The following is a 15,824-nucleotide window of genomic DNA, read 5'->3' as shown; positions in this document are numbered from 1 at the left end:
GTGGCTGCATGTCTAAGGAGAGTGGAAACATAGCCACAGAATCTGGGAATGCTACTGCATTTGGAGGGTACAGGTACTCAACCTGTAAAGTAGAAATATGGCTGCGTAGTGCAGAAAACGACCAGAAAGGTGTAATGGGTACAGCATCTGGAGATGGTAGAGGTACTACCTTTAAGATCGGAGCAATGTGGCCACATGGTGCACCCTAGAACCAGAGAGGTGCAACAGCTACCGCATTAGCAATGGTACCTATATTCCGCCCGGGAAGGGGAAAATAGGGCCGCACGGTACCACAAAGAACAAGACAGGTGCACACTACAATCAGGTAGGTGAAATGGCAACTGAAGGAGGCCCTCTATTTCGCCAGAAAAAAAGGGAAACAGGGCCGCATAGTACACCATAGAGCCAGACAGGTGTAACGGCTGCAGCATCAGAGACGGTGCAGGAACTCTACCTATGAAGGGAGTAAGATGGCCGTTTGGTGCACACTATGATGAGGTAGGTGCAATGACCACAGCAATTGGAGGAGGCCTCAATATCTCGTCCGGCAAGGGAGAGAAAATGCCACATGGTACACCATAAAGCCAGACAGGAGCAACAGCTACACCATCAGGAAATGGTGCAGGTACTCTACCTATGAAGGGACCAAGGTGGCAGCTTGGTGCCGACTAGAACCAGACAGAGGCAATTCTACGGCAATTGAAAGTGGCCTCTATATCTCGCCCGTAGGGAGAAATGTTGCCGCATGGAACACAATAGAGCCCGCCAGGGGTATTAGCTACAGCATCGGAGATGGTGTAGGTACTCTACCTATGAAAGGGAGCAAAAAAGTCTGGGAACAGACAGGAGCAATTGCAACGGCAATTGAAGGCGGCCTGTATATCCCGCCCGGAAGGGAAAAATGGTGCCGCATGGAACACCATAGAGCCAGCCAGGAGTAATGGCTTCAGCATCAGGAGATGGTGTAGGTACTCTACCTATGAAAGGAGCAAAGTGGCTGGGAACAGACAGGTGCAATTGCCAAGGCAATTGAAGGCGGCCTGTGTATCTCGCCCGGAAGGGAGAAATAGTGCCGCATGGAACACCATAGAGCCAGCCAGGAGTAATGGCTTCAGCATCTGGAGTAGGAGTAGGTACTCTACCTATGAAAAAGAGCAAGGCGGATGGAAACAGCCATATATAATTGCTTTTCCTTACCAACCAACAGGAGGCGCTTGCCAAGAACAGGGACCCCCTGTTATGAGGTAGAGTGGCGAACACCAGCACCAGGATGGGGACCCGGTGGAAACACTCTCAAATGTGTAGAGCATAGCCCCTGGTATAGGGGAACCAGGAAGGCTTGTCAGGTACAGCCTATAGCAGTGGTGCAGGTACCCCCCTGTTAAGGAGAAGGCGTACGTACCAGAGACACCAAGTAGGTGACTCATTATGCTAAATACGGGGACGGCTGCCTTACCTGTGCGGTTGAATACCTGTGCAGTCAGGGGAGCGCCATCCGAAAATCCACTAGAGGGGATACCAACCCTGGGTAGGAGAGGTTCCTCCGTGCACGTTAGTCTTGACCTCACAGAGGCTTCTGTATGGAGGAAGACCGCCTGATGCTCTGTTCCGAGGGAATCGGTGCAGAGGTGTCCCCCGAGGCAACGGATGGGGTGACGGGAAAGGATTCGTCACCAGCCTCAGGCCTGTCCTGGGGAGGACCCGAGGATGCCGAGGAGGGGTGGAATCCTGTTGAGACCACCCAAGGTTGTACTGTGAGCTACCCCTTGCCGGACCCGGTATCTGAGCATGCCTCATCTGCAGGGAGGACCCTGGGAGGGCATAGGTGGCCGCAATTGGATAGGTAGCGGTCCAGCAACTCCGCCAGGGATTGGGAGAGTCGGACAAGGTTCCCATGACTTTGACAAAGAGGGAGACCATTCAGAAGGGACCTACACAAAAGGATTTGGTCAGGGGACACAATGGGGTCTGGAAAGAGGTACTGCACACAAGCAGGGACAGGCCGACCGCATGGCAGCCTTCGTAGACAGCGGACGCACGTGAAAAGACGTGGCGATCCGAGGAGAGGCTGGGAGAGGAGACCCTCATAGAGCAGCCAGCAGAGGCTGTCATATCTGGACCCGGATGCCATGTTCCCCAAAGAGGTGCTGCAGCAGCTATAGAGGCTGCAGGAGAAATGAAGCAATTGAGGAGGGGTGGGGGGGAACGACTTGAGTGATCCCTATGTACAGCATTAGCTGCCTTCACACAGTACATAGGACAATGACCTAAAGGGGGTCTGCAGTTCTTTTAAAAATGAGGATCTATCCACTGGATAGATAACCCACGTTAGACCAGTAAAGGGTGGAGGAGATAGCCCCTCCTGAGGGCCGGGCGGGGTCAGAAAAAGCCCGGGAAGCAAGGAGGAGGGGCCGGGAAGATCGCGGCCTAGCAGGCCCAAAAGCCGGGGCCTCGATTTATGAGGCGGCCGGGAATGGAGCGAGGGGGGCGGGACGAATCGCGGCCGACCGAGGGGCCTCCGGACCCACAAAACTAGGTGAGGAGGGTGGGGGGGGGGGAGCGACGCCTGGGGGTGGGCGGAACAGGGCAAACAGAGCACCTGGGAGCCGGGAACGGGCCATGGAAGATGAGGCCTAGTCCCTGCAAAAGCCGGGGACTAAAGTAGCGGGGAAGGCCCAGGAGAAGCGACGCCTGGACTGTGTGGCCAGGGAGGAGAGAAAAAACCAACCAAGGGGGAAGAGAAAGGTGGAGGAAGATGGAAGCTTCCCAGGACCCCCAGCTAAGGTGGATCCCACCCCCCTGGCCACAGGAGGGAACCTAACCCTGGGGCAGGGACAGGAGGAATATACTCACTATACTCACCATCTGATGTCTTCGGGCGCCGCAGGGTCACCCCTTCGGCAGACTCAACACGGGAACCGTGGGAATGCCGGCAAGCCACTGCGGATGCAGTCTGTGGGGACTGGGTGACCGGCGATGGTACAGAAGTACGCGCCCGCAGGGGGGGGGCAACTAAAGTGGAACACGATGGAGCCCCAGCCTGCAGCAGGTATAACGGTGGAGATCACCGAGACCTGCAGAAGAGAGAAAAAAAGAATAAAAAATAAAATAAAAAATAAACAGCAGGACCTGCAAAAAAGCAGGACAGGTCTGCCTCCTACGGACACTAGACAAAAACTGAATAGCCTTGTGCCTGTGGAGAGGGTATAGCCCAACGGGGAGGAGCCAACACTTTTTGTGTCTAGTGCCTCCTAGTGGTAGTTGGACATATACCATGGTGCTGTGTCCCCCAATGCCATGCACGAGAAAAATAAGTAAAAACGGTGTAAAAAAAAGCAATTTTTGTCACCTTACATCACAAAAAGTGCAATACCAAGCAATCAAAAAGGCTTATGTCCCACAAAATTATATCAATAAAACCTCATCCCGCAAAAAATGAGCCCCCACATAAGAAAATCCCTCAAACAATAAAAAAAAACTATAGCTCTCACAACATGGAGAGACTAAAACATCATTATTTCAGTTTCAAAAATACTTATTGTGTAAAACTTAAATAAATAAGAAAAAAATTAGATTTTTGTACAACTTACCAGTAAAATCTCTTTCTCGCTCTTCCTTGGGGGACACAGGAGACCTTTGGTATAGCTCAGCTCCCTAGGTGGCGTGACACTAAGTAAAAACTGTTAAGCCCCTCCTCCAGCAGCTATACCCTCAGCCTGGAGAGAGAGACTGCCAGTTGCGTATCCAAGTAGTGAGAAAAGGCAATGACCAACAATGTGGAACCAACCAGCCAACTACCCAACGGGGTAAACCGAGTCTGTAACAGTGTAGAAAAAAAACAAATGAATGGGTGGGTGCTGTGTCCCCCAAGGAAGAGCGAGAAAGAGATTTTACTGGTAAGTTATACAAAAATCTTGTTTTCTCGCCCATTTTCCTTGGGGGACACAGGAGACCTTGGGACATCCGAGAGCAGTCCAAGAGGAGAGGGACCACAGCTCCAAGGCAAAGCACCCGTAGCCATCAAGGAACCGCCGCCTGCAAAAACCAGGCGGCCCAAGGCAGCATCTGCCGATGCATGAGTATGCACCCTGTAGAACTTGGTAAAGGCATGCAATAAAGAACAGTGGCTGCCGTGCACAAATGTTCGGCCGAAGCCCGATGTCTCTGGGCCCAAGAGGCACCGACCGCTCTGGTGGAATGAGCGGCGACACTGAAAGGCGGAACCTTGCCCCTGGTGCGGTAACCTCAGCAATAGCCAATTGATAAAACGGGCGAAAGCCACCTTGGTGGCCAGCAACCCTATGCGCAGACCTTCCGTTACCACAAAAAGAGTCCGAGCGCCGAAAGGAGGCGGTGATCTCCAAGTAAATCTTCAAGGCCCGAACAACGTCCAAGCAGCGCAGTGTCCGTCCCCAGGGGTGGGAAGGGGAGGACGATGGCCTCGTCGAGAAGAAAGGCAGATACCACCGTCAGAAGAACAGTCAGAAGAAAGGAAGGGACAGGATGGAGAACAGCCTTGTCGTTGGGAAGGACAGAAAGGCTCGGAACAAGAAAAAAGGCCGCTAATTCAAACACCCGTCTGAGAGACATGATGGCCACAAGGAACAGGACCTACAGGAAAGAAGGCTACAGGACAGAAGGCGTAGAGAGATCTTCTGTAACGGCTCGAAGGGGGAAGCTTGGAGCGCCGAGAGTACAGTATATAGTTCCCAGGGCGGTAGCGGGGGACGGTACAGAGGAACCAATGAGCCACCCCGTGGATGAAAGTCTTGACAGGCCCGAGAGGGACCAGGGGACGCCGGAGGAGGATGATAGCGTCGACACTTGACCCTTCAAGGAACAGAGTCCCAGTCCCAGGCCGGACTGGAGAAAGGACCCAACCGTGGGGAGAGAAAGGCAGAGTGGGGGAACGCCCAGCTTCCCAAAGAACCGCAGGTAAGATCCCCAAGTCCGATAATAGATCCTGGACGAAGCACAGCCGAGAGCGAAAACCAGCGTGCCCGCTGGAAACCGCCTAGGCAAGCGAGAAAAAAAAAACGACGTGATCAGGCGCAGACCAGTAGCACTGAGGGAAGAGTCCGGCAAAGCTGGACCATCGGCCCACGAGCAACTTCGTCCCGTAGCGACTCGGAGTGGGGGAGCAGAAGAGCGGATGGAAGGAACCGAAGGGGTCCGTCCAGTAGCCGACAGATGCCAGGACAAGTCAGGCTAAAGTCCATATCGATGGTGCCACCGGAGGAAGGGGTTCTACCATTCCTGTGAGGAAGATTTAAGGATAATCATTGACCGAAGAGTAGTCCTCAAGCAGGGACAACAGCAGGAAGGGATGAAGATGGCCTTGCTGTAGATCGCAATTCAGCTACCCCCAGTACAACAGGAAGATAGTAGTCGCGAAAAAAAAAAAAAAAAGGCAGGTATGGCAGAGACAACTAACCTCGAGATGGATGAGGTATAATTTAGGGCACCATCACTACCTCAGACCCGAGCAAACGGATTACCAGTACAGGGAGTGAGAGGCTACGGCCTACCAGTTAAGGGCCAATATGGCAAGGAATAGAAGGTAAGTGCCGGAAGCACTACCGTTACCACTGTAGAGACCCAGATTCAAGCCTGGGGGTCAACTTACCAAGAAGGTAAGTTTACAGCAGGACCCCCGCCTAGAACGGAAAAACGCAATCTGTCACCTAAGCGTGAGGACAGAACACAGTAGGCACGGTAAGTGGGCACACGTCCAGTACAGCTAGTGTGAACGAGGGAGACGGTCCGAGGTCACAACAGGAACTCCGGTACCATCCAAGTCAACAACCATACTCTCCCGAGGAGAGGGCTGTGAAGGAACAGCCTCTGAAGCCTGACCAGGGCAGAAGCCACATCGGAGGGATATGCCCTGAGCAGGAGCGAAAACAGAGCCGGCGAGAAGAAGCAGTCGAGGCAGACGCCGGCATAACCCCTCCAACCGAAAGGAGGAGTGGGTAACAGGGTAGTCAGAGTAGGACAGCTCAAGGGCAGAACACCCGATACTCTGTGTGTTGCACGGCTCACCGCCTCGCAGAAGGCAAACACCCTGAAGAACCCAAGGTGGAGGTCCCCCAGACCTGGCATAACCGAAGCACCCAAGAGAAGTTGGGTGACCCTCCAAAGGAGAGCGGCCCGAACCTGGCAGCAGAGCGGCACTAAGGTGCAGAGGGCGCCCAGAGGAAGGACTCATGCCACACCACATCCGAAGAGGAGGGAATGGTAGTAGGTGAGGGAACCGTAGTCCTGCCAGAGCCAACGTAGATTTCGAAGGGCGCTGCAGACAGCCCTGTCGTCCACGAGACCGCTTGTGCAGGGAAGCAAAGCAGCAGGAGGACGAAATGGGTACGCATCCAGGAGCCATGAACACTCCACGGGTGGAAGGGCCAACGAGCATGTGCTGCCACAAGCGGAACCACAAAATACTGTCCAAAACCGAGAATGAGCACCGCCTAGCTCGGTGCAGGCAGAGAGCAAGTAGACAACGTCCGGACCAGGTGGAAGCAGAATGATTTCTTCGGAGAAGAGTGTAAGGCGTGCGGCTAGCATCGTATCCCAAGAGAAACACTATTGTCGCGGGAGGAAGGGGGACATACGTACGGTCAGCCCCGTAAGCAGTGAGAATGCCAACCCACCTACAGGAGGAGAAGGCATATATGGCCCATACAATGCACAGAGCGCGCATGAATGTTCACCCACTGTAAATATTCACTCTGGGAAGGGGCCCATCGACAGAGCCCCGCAGTATCTACAGAAGTGCCATATGCCGCCTGGAAGGGAGTCATGCACAAGACTAATACAGTATGCGATGGAACGCAAGCAGTCCCCCTAGAAAAGGGGGATATGCACTTGGCAAACACTGCATTCGGTAAGAGTGTAAAGGCCCGCCTAAGAAGGGGGTGATGCCCAAGACCAGTACCGACTTCAGAGAAGTAGGGCATACCATATTCCGCCCAGAAGAGGGTCATGCACATGGCCGCACTGAGTCCAGTAGGAACGCAGGAAGTCCGCCTAGGGAAGGGGGACATGCACGTGGATACCATTGCATTAAGTGATCAGCACCGCATCCAGTGGGAGTGCAAGTATTCCACCCAGGGAAGGGGGTCATGCACATGGCCAGCAACGTATCCGGTGAGAGTGCAGTATTCCGCCTAAGGAAGGGGGTCATGCACGTGGCCAGCACCACATCCAGTGAGAGTGCAAGCACCCCGCCGATGGAAGGGGGTCATGCACATAGCCAGCAACGTACCGGCGAGAGAACAACCACAGGCATTGAGAGCGCATTATGCCGCCTAAGGAAAGGAGGCATGCACATGGCCGGCAGCGAATCCAGCGAGAGTGCCGGCAGCGAATCCAGCGTCCGCATGTACATGCAAGCCGCGGGTGCCCACCCTGCGGGCCGGAAGAGTCAGGGGCCCGGAGAAAAAGGGCCGGAATTGCGGCCTATTAGGCCGTGAAGCCGGGGCCTATATTTGCGGCGCGAAGGCACCTGCATGTACATGCCGGCCGCGGGAGCTCACCCCGCGGCCGGAAGAGTCAGGCGACCGGGAGCCCGTGAGTCCCCATAGCAAGGGCGGGCAGAGGAGGGTCTGGGGCAGCTTGGTGCGGGCCTCCCGGCCCTGCCGCAGGGAAAAGAGGCAGAGCGGCTATACCATGGCTGCCGCGGAGGAGCGGCGAGGTGACCGCCAATGTCCCATGGAGGTAGGGGGCAGGGAGCTGGGAGCATGGATTGCAGCCCTTGCGACACCCCAGGTGCCAGCCTTCCCGAGTATGCCCCCCTGTTATCAGCCATTTCAGGGGAGAGGATGATTGTAGGACAGGAGACACCCCAGGAGCCAGCCTGCCCGAGTATGCCCCCTGTTATCAGCCATTTCAGGGGAGAGGATGATTGTAGGACAGGAGCCAGCCTGCCCGAGAATGGGGGTTATGGGGGTCAGTCACGCAGGAGACCGGGTAGGGGAAGGGGCGTTGGGCTGGAGCAGCCACCTCTCACCATCAGCGGTCTTCACCCTCGGTCCGTTCCAGCAGGGTCGCCCCTTCAGCTACTGGCACCGTAGTGGCAGAACGCTGGAAGAGGGACTTGGCGTGCGGGCGACCCTTACGCTGGCGGGATGCAGGGGAGCTAGGCTGCCCTGGTCCACCTTGCCTTCTGTGGGGGAGGCAGCAGTGCGGATGATGTTGTCCCTGAAGAGAAGAAGAAAACCAGAGAAAAAATAAAATAAAAAAATTTAAAAAGGAGAGGAAAAAAACAGCCCTGCAGAGCAGGGAGTGTCTTGCCTCCTTGGACACTAAGTAAAAACTGGCAGTCTCTCTCTCCAGGCTGGGGGTATAGCTGCTGGAGGAGGGGCTTAACAGTTTTCACTTAGTGTCACACCTCCTAAGGAGCTGAGCTATACCAAAGGTCTCCTGTGTCCCCCAAGGAAAATGGGTGAGAAAGTAAACATATTAGGTATCGCCACGTCTGTAACAACCTGCTCTATAAAAATGTCACATGACCTAACCCCTCAGGTAAATGATTTAAAAATAAATAAAAACTGCACTAAAACAACCAATTTTTTTGTCACCTTGTCCCATAAAGTGTAATAATGAATGATCAAAAAATCATATGTACCCAAAAATGGTACCAATAAAAATGTCAACTCTTCCTGCAAAAAACTAGCCCCTGCACAAGACGATTGGCAGAAAAATTATATAAAATGTAAAAACGGGCAGCACTCCAGCGGATAAAAAAGAAAATAACTTTATTTACCCATAAGGCTGATGCGACGTTTCGGCTCTACACAGGAGCCTTCCTCAAGCTTGAGGAAGGCTCCAGTGTAGAGCCGAAACGTCGCATCAGCCTTATGGGTAAATAAAGTTATTTTCATTTTTATCCGCTGGAGTGCTGCCCGTTTTTACATTTTGTATTCATCTGGATTGGCTTATATCCACATTGTGCTTGTGCACCCTTCATCCATTTTTTCCATTTATGACGGTGCTGCCATTTTTTTCTTTTTTCCCTTTTTCTTTTTTTTTATATATATTTTTTTATGCTTTATTATGTAAAACTGAAACAAACAAACAAAAAAAGTAGACATATTTGATATCATTGCGTCCGTAACAACCTGCTCTATAAAAATAGCACATGATCTAACCTGTCAGATGAATGTTGTAAAAAATAAAAACAGTGCCAAAACATCAATTTTTTGGTTACCTTGCCTCACAAAAAACATAATATAGAGCAATTAAAAATCATATGTACCCAAAATAGTACCAATAAAACTGGCACCTTATCCCCTAGTTTCCAAAATGGGGTCACTTTTTTGGAGTTTCTACTCTAGGGGTGCATCAGGGTGGCTTCAAATGGAACATGGCATCTAAAAATCTGCCTTCCAAAAACCATATGGCGTTCCTTTCCTTCTGTGCCTTGCCTTGTGGCTGTAGAGCAGTTTATGACCACATATGGGGTGTTTCTGTAAACTACAGAATCTGGGAAAGTAAGAATTAGTCTTACCGGTAATGATATTTCCAGGAGTCCGACATGACAGCACTACATGGAGGTTGTCTCCCCCGCCCACTATTGGGACAGGAAACAGAGAGAGGTTAAAAGCTCCCCCCCCCACACACCTTCACCAGTGTTTTATAGATTATCACACAATAATGGGTATCGTAATACAAAAGAAAAATACTCTAAACATTAGGGAGGGAACTACCAGTGCTGTCATGTTGGACTGTAAATATCATTACCGGTAAGACTAATTCTTACTTTCCAGGACGTCCTCCATGACAGCACTACATGGAGTAGGAATACCAAATTAATCCAAAACTAGGGAGGGACCGCAGCCTGAAGAACTTTACATCCAAATGACTGGTCATTATTCCCAGACACATTTAATCTGTAATGCTTACAAAAGGTCTGGGAACTTGCCCAGGTGGCTGCCTTACATATCTGGTCAATAGAAGCATTTGCATGTTCGGCCCATGAAGCCGAGACTGCTCTCGTTGAATGAGCCCTAACCTCTTGAGGACAGGGAAGTCCTTGGCCCTGATAGGCCTCTTTAATGAGCGTTTTAATCCATCTTGCTAATGTCGCTTTAGAAGCCTTCTTGCCCTTGTTGCAGCCTGAAAACTGAATAAAAAGATTTGAGTCCAATCTGAAGGTACTAGTAACTTCTAGGTAGGAAAGGAGAGAACGTCTAACGTCTAGAAGATGGAACTCCTTCTCCCTTTCGGTCTTCGGATCTGTATAGAAGGTTGGTAGTACTATCTCCTGATTACGGTGAAAGGAAGAAACCACCTTAGGTATAAAGGATGGGTCTAACCTTAGTATGACTATCCTCGCAAATCGTAAGGTATGGCTCACGGATAGTAAGGGCTTGGATTTCTCCTCGCCTACGGGCTGATGTGATAGCTACTAGAAACATCATCTTTAGGGTTACGCTTCTTAAGCTGCTTTCATGTAAGGGTTCAAAGGGCGGTTTTGTTAGGGCATTAAGAACTAGCGACAGATCCCAAGGTGGGACCGGGGATCTTAATGTTGGTCTAATCCGTGTAGTTGCCTTTAAAAAACTGTTTACCCATCGATTTTCTGAAAGGGAGTAATTTAAAAACCAACTTAAGTCTGCAGTCTGAACCTTAAGGGTACTGGGTTTAAGGCCCATGTTGAACCCTTCCTGGAGGAAATCAAGAATATCTCCTGGACTCGGGAGTAGAGGATTTTTCTCTCTCAGTGTCATCCAGGAGCAGAATCTTTTCCAGATTTTATTATAAATTGCTGATGTCACCTGTTTATGGCTTCTCTGAATGGTGGATATTACTCCGTCTGAGAATCCCTGTCATTTTAACAAGTCCCTTTCCGAAGCCACGCTGTTAGTTTCAGCCTGGATACTTCCGGATTCCAGATTGGACCCTGATGCAACAGGTCTGGCCTGAGAGGGAGAGGGATCGGTTTCTCCTGACTTAGCGAGGACAGAACCGGGAACCAGGCTTGTTTTGGCCAAAAGGGAGCTATGAAGATCACTCTGGATGATTCCCTGCTGATCTTCCTCAGAGCTATTGAGATCAGAGGGAAAGGAGGAAACGCATAGGCTAGCTTCATGTCCCAGGGCTGGGATAAGGCGTCTACTGCTATGGGATGATCGGCTTGATTTCGGGAGAAGAAGGAGGCTGTTTGAGCATTCTCCCTTGATGCAAAGAGATCTATCTCTGGGTACCCCCAAGTTGAGGTCAGCTCTAGAAACACCTGTCTGTTTAGAGTCCATTCGTTTGGATCTATAAAATGTCTGCTGAGGAAATCGGCCGACTGGTTTCTTGAACCCTGTAGGTGTACCGCTGAGATTGACAGCACATTCTCCTCTGCCCAGGAGAAGATCTTGTTTGTCAGATTCTGAAGGAGAGGATATCTTGTTCCCCCTTGATGTTTGAGGAAGGAGACCACTGTCATATTGTCTAATAGAATTCTTATATTCTGTCCGCTCAGAAGATCTTGACTTTGTCTGAGTGTCTCCCACACGGCCTGAAGCTCTCTGAAATTTGAAGATCTGTTTTTTATGATCTGGTTCCAGGTTCCCTGGAAGTAGTAGATTCCAACCTTTGCACCCCATCCTTGTTGGCTGGCATCTGTCGTCACCACAGTGTATGGGCTTAGATCCCAGGCGACTCCTCCTGATAGATTGCTTGAAATTTGCCACCAATCCAGAGATCTCCATGCATTCTCTTTTATAGGGATTTTCCGATCTATGGAACGATGGTCTCCATCCCAGACCGCTAGAATCATTTTCTGTAGGATTCTTGTGTGATGTTCACTCCACGGTACCATGAATATACAAGATGTCATTAGGCCCAGAATGCTCATGGCCTCTCTGATGGTGCACACGGATTTCTTCTGAAATGCTTTCAGTTTTTTGACAAGGTTCTGCTGTTTCTGAACTGGAAGAAAAGACCTCTGTAGATTTGAATCTAGCATCGTTCCAAGAAAAATCTTTCTGGTTTCTGGTACTAGGTCTGATTTTTCCCAATTTATGATCCAGCCTAGGTCCTGTAGGAGGGAAATTGTCGTCTGTGTTTTCTCCGTTAGTACTATCGCCGAATCCGCGGTAAGGAGGAGGTCGTCTAAATAAGGTACAATCTTTATTCCCTTTAGTCTGAGGAAGGCTACTATCTCTATTACCAGCTTTGTAAATACCCGAGGGGCTGTTGATATCCCAAAGGGCAGGCATTGAAACTGATAATGATTTATTTTCCCCCCCTTCTCTTACTGCGAACCTTAGGAACTTTTGGGGGTCTGGATGTAATGGCACATGGTAGTAAGCATCTTTTAAGTCCAAGGTGCACATTACCGCTCCCTGAGAAATGAGGGGTGTCGTTGATCTTACTGATTCCATCTTGAAGCGGCAATACTTTATAAAGACGTTTAGGGGTTTTAGGTTGATTATGGTTCTGAAAGAACCATCTGGTTTTTTGACCAGGAATAATCTTGAATAGTAGCCCCTGCCTTCCTGATCTACCGGGACGCGGGTCACTGCTCCTAGGTTCCTTCATTTCGCAACGTCTTTTAAGAGGTTTTCTTGTGACGTACCTTCTCCGTACCCTGTCAGCACAAATTTTTGTTGCGGAGCTGATATAAATTCTATCTTGTATCCTTCTTGAATAATCTGGAGCACCCATGGGTTTTGCGTTATTTGGCTCCATGCTGGGAGAAAAGATTTTAATCTCCCCCCGACTGGCCTGGCATCATTGTTTGTCTTGGGAAGCGTTGGGGTTAAGCAGAAATCCTCTGCCCTTACCCCCCTTTGGATAGGACCATCTTCCCGACTTTCCTTTATCTTTATACGTTTGGTTCTTTGGCTGGAATTTTTTACGAAAAAAATGTGCCTTTCTAGTTTTGGTCTCTGGAAACCCTATTTTCTTATCAGAGGCTTTCTCAAGGATTTTATCCAGGCTAGGCCCAAACACATATGATCCTGAAAATGGAATTGCACATAATTTATTTTTTGAAGTAAGATCGCCAGACCAGTTTTTCAACCACAGAGCTCTCCTTGCGGTGTTCAGAAGGGCCCCACTTTTAGCTGCGAACCTGACTGACTCAGCAGAGGCGTCCGCTGTAAAGGCAGTTGCCATTTTTAGGAGCGGGATAGTCTCCAAAATGTCTTCCCTGGGGGTTCCCATTGACAGATGGTTCTCCAGCTGAGATAACCACATTAATAGGGATCTAGCCACTGATGTGGCTGCCACGGTTGAAATCAGCGCCGCAGAAGCCTCCCAAGATTTTCTCAGAAGACCATCAGCCTTGCGGTCCATGTGGTCTTTCAGCTGGGAAGAGTCCTCAAATGGGATCGTTTTTATTTTAGCTACCCTGGCGACTGGGGCGTCTATTTTAGGGATTTCTTCCCATAATTTTGTATCCTCCTTATCAAAGGATAAGCGACTTTTAAATTCCCTAGGAATAAAAAGCCTCTTCTCTACATCTTCCCACTCATCCAAGATCATTTGCTTTAGACTGAAATTCAAGGGAAAAACCTTTCTCTTCTTTGTTATTAGGCCAGCAAACATTTCCTCCTGAATGGATCTCTTTGTCGGTTCGTCCGAGATATCCATGGTCTGCCTAACAGCAGTCAGGAGGGAATCCATGTCCTCAGTTGAGAAACAATATTTACGCTCGTGAGATGAGGAAGGCAAGGACTCTTCCTCTACCTCTTCTTCTGAATATTCACCCTCTATAACCTCCGGGTCTGACTCTAAGACTTCTCTAGGTCTTTTTATCCAGGTGGTTTGCTCAGCCACCTTAGGCGTTATCAGAGAGGAAACTGAAGCTTTAACTTCTTCTTTAATGATGGCCCTCAGGTCTGTTAATAGGGACGGCTGTTCCTCTTTCAACAATTTACCAATATAGTCTGCACAAAGCTTTTTTGTATATGAGTCCTGAAGCCTCTTGCTGCAGATAGCACATCTTTTAGGCTTCTTTTTACTTTCTAAAACAAAAAGGGATCCGCTCACCTCTATCTCCCTCAGGACAGGTGCTCCAATTCAAAATTTGAGTCACCCCTCAAAGGTTTTCGGATAAATATGTAAAAAGAATAGATTGGTCACTCTTATATGGAAATATAGGATGTTTTATTTGTTATATACATTAAAATAGATAAAAATGAATAAATAAAAAAACATATAATATTCTTTATATAAAAAAATATTATCTACATAAAAAACTTTTGTGAGTATATTCAATACACTATCCTGTATCTGCTCTCTACTTGGCTATCAAATATTACTGAAATAGTAACAGCCCCAGGATAAGTACTGACAGTGTCAAATATCTCTCTCTGCTTCCAACCAGACTGGTTCAGTCTTGGATGTGCTGTGAGCAGATTAAATTAGAGGGATGAATTGGCACAAACAGTATCCATCTGATGTATTTGACACAAAATCAATTGCTAAAATAACACAACATCCAATGTTTAAAATATGAAACAACCATACGATGGGTCAAAACGTCTTCTTTTGTCTTGTAAATATGTCCAAAGTCTGTATTTAACACAGAAAAATTTCCGACTCAGTGGCACTGAGAAAGGGAAAACGTCTCCCCGAAACGCGTCTGGCGTCATACCCTTGGACAAATACCCCATCTTTCATGAAGTGCACTATAAAGAAAAGAAACTCTTTGGATTCAGTGTTAAACTGCTACAAACACGTCATCCACCAGCGCCGACGGAGAGAAGTTCGTGATCTTCATATCTAATTCAAATCATCTGCGGAAGACACGTGGGACGCGAGCGGCTCCATAGCCGGGACGCCGGCTGCTGCATCGGAGTAAGAGCTCGAACTCAAGTCCTGACTCACTCGACGGTGCAAATAAAGGTAAGCCCACAAACAAGTGGGTATCACAACCAAAATTACCGTTTAAAAATAACAACTGAATGAATCGCTTTCTCTACTGAAGTATCAGTCTGCATTGCGGCCACAATCATAGCAGTTGGATGCAACATATTATCAGTTTGTGGCGGCCAAAGTGCTTCTTCTGATATCGTCTGTTTGGGACACAAAAGAATTGCACTGGTCACTTTGGCTATATGCTAAGCTGCTGGGAAACACAGTAGTGGAGAGTTAATATACCCTACTATTTATCCACAAAAGTCGGAAATTTTTCTGTGTTAAATACAGACTTTGGACATATTTACAAGACAAAAGAAGACGTTTTGACCCATCGTATGGTTGTTTCATATTTTAAACATTGGATGTTGTGTTATTTTAGCAATTGATTTTGTGTCAAATACATCAGATGGATACTGTTTGTGGCAATTCATCCCTCTAATTTAATCTGCTTACAGCACATCCAAGACTGAACCAGTCTGGTTGGAAGCAGAGAGAGATATTTGACACTGTCAGTACTTATCCTGGGGCTGTTACTATTTCAGTAATATTTGATAGCCAAGTAGAGAGCAGATACAGGATAGTGTATTGAATATACTCACAAAAGTTTTTTATGTAGATAATATTTTTTTATATAAAGAATATTATATGTATTTTTATTTATTCATTTTTATCAATTTTAATGTATATAACAAATAAAACATCCTATATTTCCATATAAGAGTGACCAATCCATTCTTTTTACTTTCCACTTTGAGGGTAGAATCTTTTTCTCCCTAAGAGACATGATGATAAAAGGGCAGGCTATAATGCATTGCTACACCTATCCTTAAACCCCCATTGTAGTGCTGGGTACTCACATGTCCTTGGGCAGGAGGGTCTGGGGACTGCTCTCTCATACTGGATGAATCCATAACTGAGGGACTCCCACTTAGCCCAACCAGACTTTAAATGCCACTGGCACT

At 48.7% G+C, this 15,824-nt stretch overlaps 1 pseudogene; it reads right to left on the bottom strand.

The window, feature by feature from the left end:
• LOC121003523 overlaps positions 1 to 15,824 on the bottom strand; it is a 791,128-nt pseudogene that overhangs the window by 33,400 nt on the left and 741,904 nt on the right.

This window comes from Bufo bufo, chromosome 6, assembly GCF_905171765.1.
Source record: "Bufo bufo chromosome 6, aBufBuf1.1, whole genome shotgun sequence".
NCBI lineage: Eukaryota > Metazoa > Chordata > Amphibia > Anura > Bufonidae > Bufo > Bufo bufo.
This window is presented reverse-complemented; position numbering and strand designations above follow the sequence as displayed.